The sequence below is a fragment of the Peromyscus maniculatus genome, chromosome 3, assembly GCF_049852395.1.
Source record: "Peromyscus maniculatus bairdii isolate BWxNUB_F1_BW_parent chromosome 3, HU_Pman_BW_mat_3.1, whole genome shotgun sequence".
Taxonomy (NCBI): Eukaryota; Metazoa; Chordata; class Mammalia; order Rodentia; family Cricetidae; genus Peromyscus; species Peromyscus maniculatus.
In genome coordinates this window covers 143,147,811-143,158,201 of record NC_134854.1, presented here as the reverse complement: position 1 = coordinate 143,158,201, position 10,391 = coordinate 143,147,811, and the positions used below count along the sequence as shown (strand labels likewise).

General features: G+C 45.8%; 1 long non-coding RNA gene across 1 annotated transcript; it reads left to right on the top strand.

Annotated features, from left to right (window-relative positions):
- Positions 1-3,910: 3,910 nt before the first annotated feature.
- On the top strand, positions 3,911-9,520 carry LOC143272494 (uncharacterized). The gene is made up of 2 exons (XR_013050127.1): positions 3,911-4,234; positions 4,334-9,520. It is a non-coding gene; the product is annotated as an uncharacterized LOC143272494 (long non-coding RNA).
- The last annotated feature ends 871 nt before the right edge of the window (positions 9,521-10,391 follow it).

Below are 10,391 nucleotides of genomic sequence, written 5' to 3'. Positions count from 1 at the left end.
CAGTTCCTGGACTCAGGTGGTCCTTATGCCTCAGGCCCACACCTCTGTGTTCAGTCTGCATGACATGCTTGGCCTGCATGATCATGCTCATCCTACCTCACCATGCTTGGTCTCCATGACCATGCTTGGCTTGCGCGCTGCATGCTGGTCCTTAGTCATTGTAGCCATCTCCTGGACCTATATCAGTACCTTACACAAAGCAGGTTCTCAATACATTTGCACTGTTCATTTGAACACATTTGCACACATTTCAAAGCTGTGTTATGGCTCTGGGGGGATCCCCTTCTGGGCCCCTCACCCCTTCTTTTCCTATGACTTTTTAAAAGTCGTCATGTGGCCGGGCAGCGATGGCGCCCGCCTTTAATCCCAGCACTCGGGAGGCAGAGCCAGGCAGATCTCTGTGAGTTCGAGGCCAGCCTGGACTACAGGGTGAGATCAGGACTGGAACCAAAAACTACACAGAGAAACTGTGATTGGTCTAATAAGAAACTGAATGGCCAATAGCTAGGCAGGAGGTATAGGCGGCATTTCTGGGGAAAAAAAGGAAGAGGATGGGGGGGTGGGGTGGCCCACGCCTTTAATCCCAGCACTTAGAGGCAGAGCCAGGTGGATCTCGGTGATCTACACAGAGAAAACTACACAGAGAAATCCTGTCTAGAAGCCCCCCCCCAAAAAAGGTCATTATACTAAGCTTGCTCTCCTTCAATATGAAGGCAATCCCTTCAAGATTTAGAGAGCTTAGCTGAAACATGCCTTGTGCAAAGTAAATGTTTTATAGAAGCTAAGAGCTCACCATACAGTAAGGTATTGAACTAACTACCAGGTTGGAGAGGGATGTTTTCTTTCTTTCTCTTTCTTTCTTTCTTTCTTTCCTTCCTTCCTTCCTTCCTTCCTTCCTTCCTTCCTTCCTTCCTTCCTTCCTTCCTTCCTTCCTTCCTTCCTTCCTTCCTTCCTTCTTTCTTTCTTTCTTTCTTTCTTTCTTTCTTTCTTTCTTTCTTTCTTTCTTTTTCTCCCCGGAGCTGAGGACCGGACCCAGGGCCTTGTGCTTGCTAGGCAAGAGCTCTACCACTGAGCTAAATCCCCAACCCCGAGAGGGATGCTTTCAAACTCTTCAAGACCTAAGGAACATGATTTGGTGGACAGCCCAAGGACACATAGCCAGTCACTTCTCAAGAGCTAGGGCTAGACTTCCTGACATAACTGTGACCTTCAACTCAGCAGTGAAGAGTGTCCTTTACCTTTAGTAGTCTAAGATTGCTTGTCAGGAAACCATGGCCACTATACAAAACAGGCAATGTAATCGGCTTATTCATTATTATTATTTTACAGAACATTGTTTGGGTTGGTTGTGTGTCCAGAGAAGACTGCTCCAGCTGGGCAGTGGTGGCGCACACCTTTAATCTCAGCACTTGGGAGGCAGAGATAGGCGGATCTCTGTGGGTTTGAGGCCAGCCTGGTCTACAGAGTGAGTTCCAGGAAAGGTACAAAGCTACACAGAGAAACCCTGTCTCAGAGAAGAAGACTACTCCAGCTTTTTTTGGAGCTACAAGCCATCTGGGTGTAACAAGATGTGGTACTCAAAGAATCCATTCAGAGCAATAAAGCCAAATAAGGGATACTAAGCCACTCTGCTTCTGCTGTATGGAGGGAGCATGCCCCCGGGGCTTTTAGCATTCTGTGCAGAAGAAGAGACACGGTCAGTACCTCCGTGTGAGGGGAGGAAGTCCAAGGTTGGAGAGGTTGAGCCCCGAGACAGCAGCATCTTGGCTGGAAGGGGAGGGCTCACCTCCATGCTAGCATCTAGAAAGGGAAAGAATCAGGTAGGGTGAAGGGTTTATGGTCAATTTCCGTGACCACTGAGGACAAACCTGGTTAGGAAAGCCACAAGTTCACACTCCCAGGCTCCTAACATTACCGGGAGACGCACTTCCTCGGTATCACATAGATCACAGAATTTCACAGCCGAAGGAGCGTCTCTGCTGCTATCACTACCCGGCCTCTTCTCCCAGGCCCGGAGCTAGACAGTCTAAATGACACTAACTGCAAACAAAATCCCTGTGACAATCTGCAGCGCTTTTTCTGGCAACATGTCCCACCTCTGGGGGCTTCTTCACAGGAGTTTCCTTTACCGGGGGTCCTTCCACACCTCTGGTGGGTATGCCTGTAGGTGTGTACTCAGTCCCATGTTCGACATGGTAGCAGTGATAAACACCGAATCATTTTGGGAGGAAAGTTTATGATACCTCACTACCATTCCTGCTCTCTGCTTCTCAGGACCCTTCAGACCCTTTGCTCCAGTGTTAATGTTCCAGTCCTTTCCACTCAACCAAAAACGGGCTTTGAACTGTCTCCCACACAAGCCAGCCATGCAGGACCAGACCCACCTCTAAGAGCTGGTTGTTGCCTTTGAAATGGGATCGTGGCACTGGGTTTTCACACCTCCCTCCACTGATGTCTTAACTCCACCATTTATACACCTCTGCTCTGCGCCACTTCCTGGTACCTTGTCTCACCTCCATTTTATTTTGTTTGATTTCCTTGGTGGTTGTTTGGGTGGTGCGGCGGCGGCAGCGGCGGTGGCACACGCCTTTAGTCCCAGCAAAACACATACTCAGGAGGCAGAGGAAGGCAGATCTCGTGAGTGCAAAGCCAGCCTGGTTAACAGAGTAAGTTCTAGGACAGCCAGGGCTGTTACGCAGAGAAACCCTGTCTCAAAAAATACCCCAGGAGATGGGGGTGAGAAATACTGGTGGGAACTCACTGAAGACCTTTGACCATTGTATGGCAGTCGTAGTTTAAAACAGAGTGGACAGAAGTCTTCGCACCCATCCCTCCTGTGTCACCCACTTGAAAGCTATCCCTTGATAACTTCCGACCCACCATCTCCCCTCCCCTGCACAGCTGGACTCTGGAGTCTGCGCCTTGGCCGGCTGAGGAGCCTCTCTGCTCAGGGACAGCAGTGACATGTCTCAGTGCATCAGTGAACACCTTTTGCACAGTATGTTGACAGTGTTTGTAACATGTAGGCATGGTATCGACAATTCTCCTTCAGCTGAACCTTCGGAAGCTCACAGAAGCTAGCTGCCAGAGAGGAGGCCCCCGACTCAGTCCCAGCTTGATTTCTCCTTAGAAATCAAGGGGCAACCAAAATACACAGGGTCTTCAGCAGCAGGGTCTTGCCGTCCAGTTCTCAAGGGCGACCACCCGCAGTGCCGGTCACGTATCGTTATGAAGGACTTGGAAGCTTCCTTTGCCAATACTGAATGAAAAAGAGAAAAACGGGAAAGGAGAGGACGTGACTGCTCCTGGGTATGACGGAGGAGCAAGATTACTGTAGATAAAAGGAAGAGTGTGGTCAGGGGTCGGGACATCTGGGACAGTTCGGAGTGGACATGAGCAGACTGAGCTGGGCCACGTGGGGAGAGGGGGAGTGGTACTGAGAGGGGAGAGAGGAGAACGAGGTGCAGTAGCCACGAGGGTGAAGGTACAAAAGCGGTGGATAACTAAAACTGGATTATATAGGGAAGAGCCTCTGGGGGAAGGGCCGTCCAGCCCCTGGGCTGGAGGGTTCAGGTAAGAGGGTGGTGTGTGTGTGTGTGTGTGTGTGTGTGTGTGTGTGTGTGTGTGTGTGTGCCAGCCACACCCTGTAACAGGTAGGGACTGAGGGATGCTAGGAGAACCTAGCAGCCAGGTCTGATTTGATATGTTAAATAGGCACCTTAGTGATTTGTCCCAGGGTTTGAGACTTTAACACCCCATAGGAAGATACGGCACCCTTGGACCTGGGATTTTTATGGCTGGGAATGTCTTTCCCCACACATGCAGGGTATCTTAATTCAAACTGTTTAACCATTGTTTTTAACATTTAGAGATGCAAGCTATTAGAAGATCTTTTCCTTTCACCTTATTTTTGTGGGCACCATGGGCCCTGGCCCCCGACTGGGAGTGGCTGCGGCCTTGCTTGCTTGACCTTGATCAGAATTCCTCCCTATTCGGATTCCCTGCCGGTATCCACCCTTCTGAATGCTTAAGGGAAGTTCCTTGTGTCCTCCCTATTCGGATTCCCTGCCGGTATCCACCCTTCTGAATGCTTGAGGGAAGTTCCTTGTTGTGTATCCTGTATTTTGGGCGTTAACTACTTAGATGCTAGATGGTCGAACATTGAGTCTGGAATGTAGACCATTGACAGCGAACTTCTGCCCTCCGGGGGTTCCTCCATTTGTGCTGTAAGCCTGTACGTATTTAAGGTTTCTCCCCTCTTTCAATAAACGGCATTCGACATCCAAACGTACAAATGACTCGCTGTCTCTTGTCTCTATTTTTTAATCCGCAGCCCTTCGCTCAGACGTGGTGAACGGTTAGCGGTAACGCGGGCGTTACCGCTACAAATGGAGGTTCCTACCGAGATCTGAGAAAGAAAGGACCAGCTGACGGACACTCTTTGAAGGCCGGCCGGCATTTTAAGGTAAGAGTGGATTGGTATGGGTGCAATTAGCTCACAGTCAGTTAATTGGACTGTTGAAGCAGGAAGGCACCAAAGTTAAGAAAGGGCAAGACAGCTAAAGATTTTAAATGAAAAAGGAAATCTTCCCAATAGAGAAGAGGGAAGGAAAGGAAATTTCCTGTTAGAAAAGGGAGAAAAAATTTTAATCAAGAAAAAAGAATTTTCCCGGTAAAAAGGGGAAAAATTTTTGAAACTAGGCCTAAAGATTGGGGCCCTGTAGAGGAAAGATAAGGAAAGAGAGAAGCCTCTTCCCAGTGGTAATGGAGGACGTAAAGACTTTTTCCAGTTGTAGAGTTTTCAGGATAACTGAAACTCTGAGCTCTCTCTGCCAGTGCAGAGTGGCAGCATCTGAATTACAAAGAATCGACAGGTAGGCCTCATTGCTGCTGGCTGAACAGCAAGCGAGCCCAGAGCTTAAAGTTTTGCTGTCTGTTTGCTTAATTTGGGTTCAAATGTTTTTTATTTTTGCCTCAGAGTGGGAATAATTCAATATTTAGGATCCCTTCGTGGGAAATGTTTTTCTGTTTTTCCCTTATGGTGGAAATAACTCGTTATTAGGTAGTCCCTTCATGGGAGTAGGAAGTTTAAATGTGAGTTTGTGTGTGCGGGGCGCGCCCAGCAGCTGTGGCGGACAAAGGCAAAGGCGTGCATGAGATAGCCCGAAGCAGCGGGCGGACAGGTATGCACCGGTGAGAGGCAGAGCTCAGACTGTGGCCCAGACAGGTGCTAGCAATAGCGCCTGAACAGTGGGCAGAGCAAAGCTAAGCTGCAGCCTCGGCGGCTCTCGCCAAGCGAGCTGAGGCCGGGAAGGGACTAGCACTAAAAGTTTAACCGGGCCTAACTTCTGGTGAAAAATGGTTTTGGTCAGGACATTAAATGCTAAGTCAATGCTGTGTGAATAAAGGATGTTCTGTTCTTTTGATTGTCTTGATAAATGTTTGGATGAATGTTTGATCCTCATGGTTGAAAAACTAAAGAAACAGGATTCATAATTTTGAACTATATATTAGGTGTGCTCTTGTCTGTTGATCATTACTAAAAATTTGGCACTACAATTTAAGTTGCTTTCTAAAAATTCTTGGTTTAATTCTATAAAAATATAACACTTAAAATGGTTTGGGTTGTTAGCTTATTAAATAATGTTGCTAAGATAAACCCATAAATGATAATCTCTTACTGATAAAGAGGTTACAAAATTAATTTTCCAGTAAATAAAATACAGGTAAATTGTTTGGTCCACATTGTTAATAATTGGCTATTTGTGCTAATGTGTTACTTGAAATCTATAAAAAAGAATCTTTTTAAGATTTTATAAAAATACTAAAGAGTATTACCTAAAGTTTACCTTTTAAAATCCTATAGAGATTGTATTTAATGCTTTTATAATTGGCATATGTAAAAAGGACCATGAAAACAGAAGCTGGTGATAGAATTGCTCAATTATTATTGCTTTCATATTTTAAATTCAAAATGGCGCCAATATATAGAACTAGAGGCTTTGGAAGTACAGGAAAAAAGGTGTTTTGACAAACAGTTATCAATGATAAACAGCCTAAATTAAAAATAAAATTATATGGGATTGAGATTGGAAGATTATTGGATTCTGGTGCTGGGTATATCTATAATTTCACAAGAATCCTGAGATCCCAATTGGCCCCTTAAAGATTCTACCTCTCACCTACAAGGTATTGGCACAGCTCAGATGCCATTACAGAGCAAGCTACTTTTAAATTGGAAGGATGAGGAAGGTCATGCAGGAACTTTTCAACCATTTGTGCTACCTGACATTCCAGTGAAGTTGTGAGGACGGGATGTGTTAGAAGTTATTGGAACAGTGCTTACTACACAGCCTGTACAACAGATGCTGAAGAGTCAGGGCTACTGCCCGGACAAAGGCTTAGAAAAAATGTTGCAAGGAGACCCGCTCCCTGTGGCAGACAAAAACTGTGTCACTAGGGGTCCTGGCGATACTAGAGGATTAGGATCTTTTCCATAAAGGTCACTGCACAACAGCCTTCAATAATACAACCGATAAAAATCACTTGGAAGAGTGATGACCCTGTATGGGTGGAGCAGTGGCCCCTTGCTAAGGAAAAATTGGAGGCTGCGTATGCATTGGTTAAGGAGCAGTTAGATGCTGGACATATCATTCCTTCCACTTCACCTTGGAACTCACCTATATTTGTTATTAAAAAGAAATCAGGAAAATGGAGGCTGTTACAGGATCTTAGAGCTGTAAATAAAACCATGCTTCTCATGGGAGCAACATAGCCTGGCTTGCCTGCCCCTGTGGCAATTCCTAAACATTGGCACTTAATTGTGGTTGACTTGAGGGATTGTTTCTTCACCATTCCTTTGCATCCCGAGGACAGTCCTCGCTTTGCTTTCAGTGTTCCTTCAGAAAATCTTAAGGAACCTTATCAGAGATATCAGTGGGTGGTATTGCCTCAAGGAATGGCCAATAGCCCTACTATATGTCAAATTTATGTGTCTTTGGCCCTAGCTCCAGTTCGAAAAGCTTTTCCAGGTGTTTATATAATTCACTATATGGATGATATATTAATGGCTGCTAGAGATAAAAAACTTGTTTTTGATGCCTTTTCTTATTTACAAGAGGTTCTTAGCCTGGCTAATTTACAGATAGCCCCAGAAAAGGTACAGGTATCTTTTCCCTATCATTATTTAGGTCATGAATTGTTACGCACGGGCATACGCCCACAAAAGATTACTCTGCGTATGGATCAGCTACGCACACTTAATGATTTCCAAAGCTTTCTGGGAGATATTCAATGGCTTCGGCCCACTTTAAAAATTCCAACAGGTCAGCTTCGCCCCTTGTATGATGTCTTAAAGGGCGACCCTGACCCTTCATCTCCCGGTAAATTAACAGCTGAAGGACGTGTAGCCCTACAACGTGTGCAAGAGACCCTGGAACAGGCTCACGTGCAGTATATAGATCTTAATTCTCCCTTATTGTATTTGTGTAAAGAATCATTGTCTTCAAGCTTTTGTTTACATGGGAATGCCAAAATGCATAAAAACTGATAATGGTCCCGCCTACAGTAGTACGGGATTTTCAAAATTCTGCCAAGATTTTTCTATTGTTAATAAGACTGGTATTCCTTATAATCCTCAAGGGCAGGCTATAGTAGAACGCTGCCATCGTACCTTAAAAACTTATATTGCTAAAGTAAAAAAAGGGGGAGTTAGGGGCTCATCTTTCCTCTCCACATTCTATTCTTTCCCTTGTTTTATATATTTTAAATTTTTTATCGGTGGATTCTGCTGGAGTATCCGCTGTAGATAAGCACTGGAGGGCTCCTGTTGCAAATCATCCTCTGGTGCAATGGAAAGATCTTTCTACTGGCACTTGGAGGGGACCCGATCCGGTGTTGGTGTGGGCCCGGGGATCTGTTTGTGTCTTTCTACAGGACAATGAAGTTCCTCTTTGGATTCCTGAATGCTGTGTGCACCCTGTGGCTGCTGCTGAATCCCAACATGGCAGAGACCTATTGGGCCTTCGTAAAAAACTCTCCCCTTCTGATGCCGATGGGGATTGAGAGCCCAATACGGCCAGCCTTGGCAAACATTATTCTAAGCCTAGGAACTGTAGCCATGTGGTTGGATTCCTCAGAAGGTAATGTATGGTAACTTTTTTCAAAAAACATTGAGAATGTACCACACCTTGGAGATTAAGGATAACTCTGAAGGTCAATGAACTTCAGTTGTAAACAGTAGCATGCCAGCTAAGCCTTTTTCGCATTTTGCAACCCCCCTCAAGCTGGTGTAGTACCTACTTGTCAGGAATGGCTCTGTGCAACATTTATTTGCCTCCTGATTCATCTAGCCTTTTTTGAAGATACCTCAAAATTTGTGAGCCTGAATGTGGCCATTATTGAGGCCATTAGTTCTACTCCTTGTTTGCTGTTTTTGTTTTCTGTTTTCTTTGTTTCTCAGTTGTTCTCTTGCAGACCTGCCAGCCTAAGTAGTGCTGGGATCAAGAAAAATGGGCCTTGGTGGTTCGTGTTCCTGGAGCCGTGTCCATGCCAGTGGACCGTGGCAGCTAGACACAGATGATGCTCACACGCTCCAGAAGAGGCTCTGACATCGCTGTTGCCGTTGTTGCTGTTTTAGCAGTGGTGGTCACTGCTGCTATTGTTTCTGGGATTGCTATTTCATAATTGGTTACTACAGCTAGCACAATGGAGACCCTGGCAGCAAAAGTAGCTACCACAGTTAGTTAATCTTTCTTCTTATTGGGCATGACAAATTTAATTCCACTTTTATACATTATAATTGGCTTTGTAAGTTGTAAAAAATTATTAAAACTCAAGTTCCATTTGCTTATGGGATACCACCTTACAAGGACTCCTATTTACAGTAAGGCTCGTTTTAGAAGGGAGTGGTTCAATTGCCTTTAGCCTCCTGGCTATGGGTGGGTTCGGACTTCTGTTGGTCTTTTCTGTGTCACACAGATTGCAAGCCCAGTGCCACTTTGAGATCTTTGGCAGCAGTCACTCTACAGCTCACATGGTTGAGTCTGTATGATAATGAGTATTCAGAGACGGGTAATGCTTGGGCCGCTGCCACCAACCTAAGACAGAGCACTTGTGTGGCCTGGGCAAGTGTCTCTATGACGGGTAAGGTGGTCTGCTGGTCCCACGCAACCTAAGTCAGAAGCTCATTTAATAAAAAGGGGGGAACTGTGGGCACCATGGGCCCTGGCCCCCGACTGGGAGTGGCTGCGGCCTTGCTTGCTTGACCTTGATCAGAATTCCTCCCTATTCGGATTCCCTGCCGGTATCCACCCTTCTGAATGCTTGAGGGAAGTTCCTTGTTGTGTATCCTGTATTTTGGGCGTTAACTACTTAGATGCTAGATGGTCGAACATTGAGTCTGGAATGTAGACCATTGACAGCGAACTTCTGCCCTCCGGGGGTTCCTCCATTTGTGCTGTAAGCCTGTACGTATTTAAGGTTTCTCCCCTCTTTCAATAAACGGCATTCGACATCCAAACGTACGAATGACTCGCTGTCTCTTGTCTCTATTTTTTAATCCGCAGCCCTTCGCTCAGACGTGGTGAACGGTTAGCGGTGACGCGGGCGTTACCGCTACATATTTTAAAGTGTCTGTGCCCTGCCCAACCAGAAAGGACCCCCAAAGTTTACAGCTGTGCTTGGCCCTGGCATCCTGTGTGATGCCGTTTCCCGTCCTTACTCCTTGAGACGTGCTTGGATGTCTCGCAGATGCTTTTTTCTTTCTTTCCTTCTTTAAGGAGAGGAAGTTTGTGTTAAGCATTCAAAAGAAAAATAACAAGGCAGGCAGTCTGTACATCTGGGCAGCTGCCAGAGGAGGAGAATGAGGAAGAGGAGAAGAGAAAGCCATGTTGTTTGTAAGTGGTCGTGTTGTGGAAGTGGGGAATGGAACCAAAAAAGCTAAAAAAGAGGAAAAAGAAAAAGCTATGCTTTTTGGGGTCCAGGCTCAGACCTTAGCAGAACCACATGGCTATGGCATTTTGAATGCTTTTTTTTTTTTTTTTTTTTTTTTTTAAATTATGTGAATGTGTCTCTCTGTGTGTGGTGCCCACAGAAGCCAAAAACATCCGGTCTCCTGGAGATAGAGTTCCAGACAGTTGACAGCCACCCAGTGTGGGTGCTGGGAACTGATGTGAGTGCTGGGAACTGATGTGGGTGCTGGGAACTGATGTGGGTGCTAGATTATCTGGAAGACATGAACATTAATGACAAAGTGACAAGGAACTGTATTCAGAAGCAAAGTGATAGCACAGATCCTATACCCTGCAAGGGGCCCTCAGGACCCCTGGCTGTTCTCTAGGGCCAAGAAAAGGATGGGTGGGATATTAAAAGGCAAAGCATGGGTGGATCTG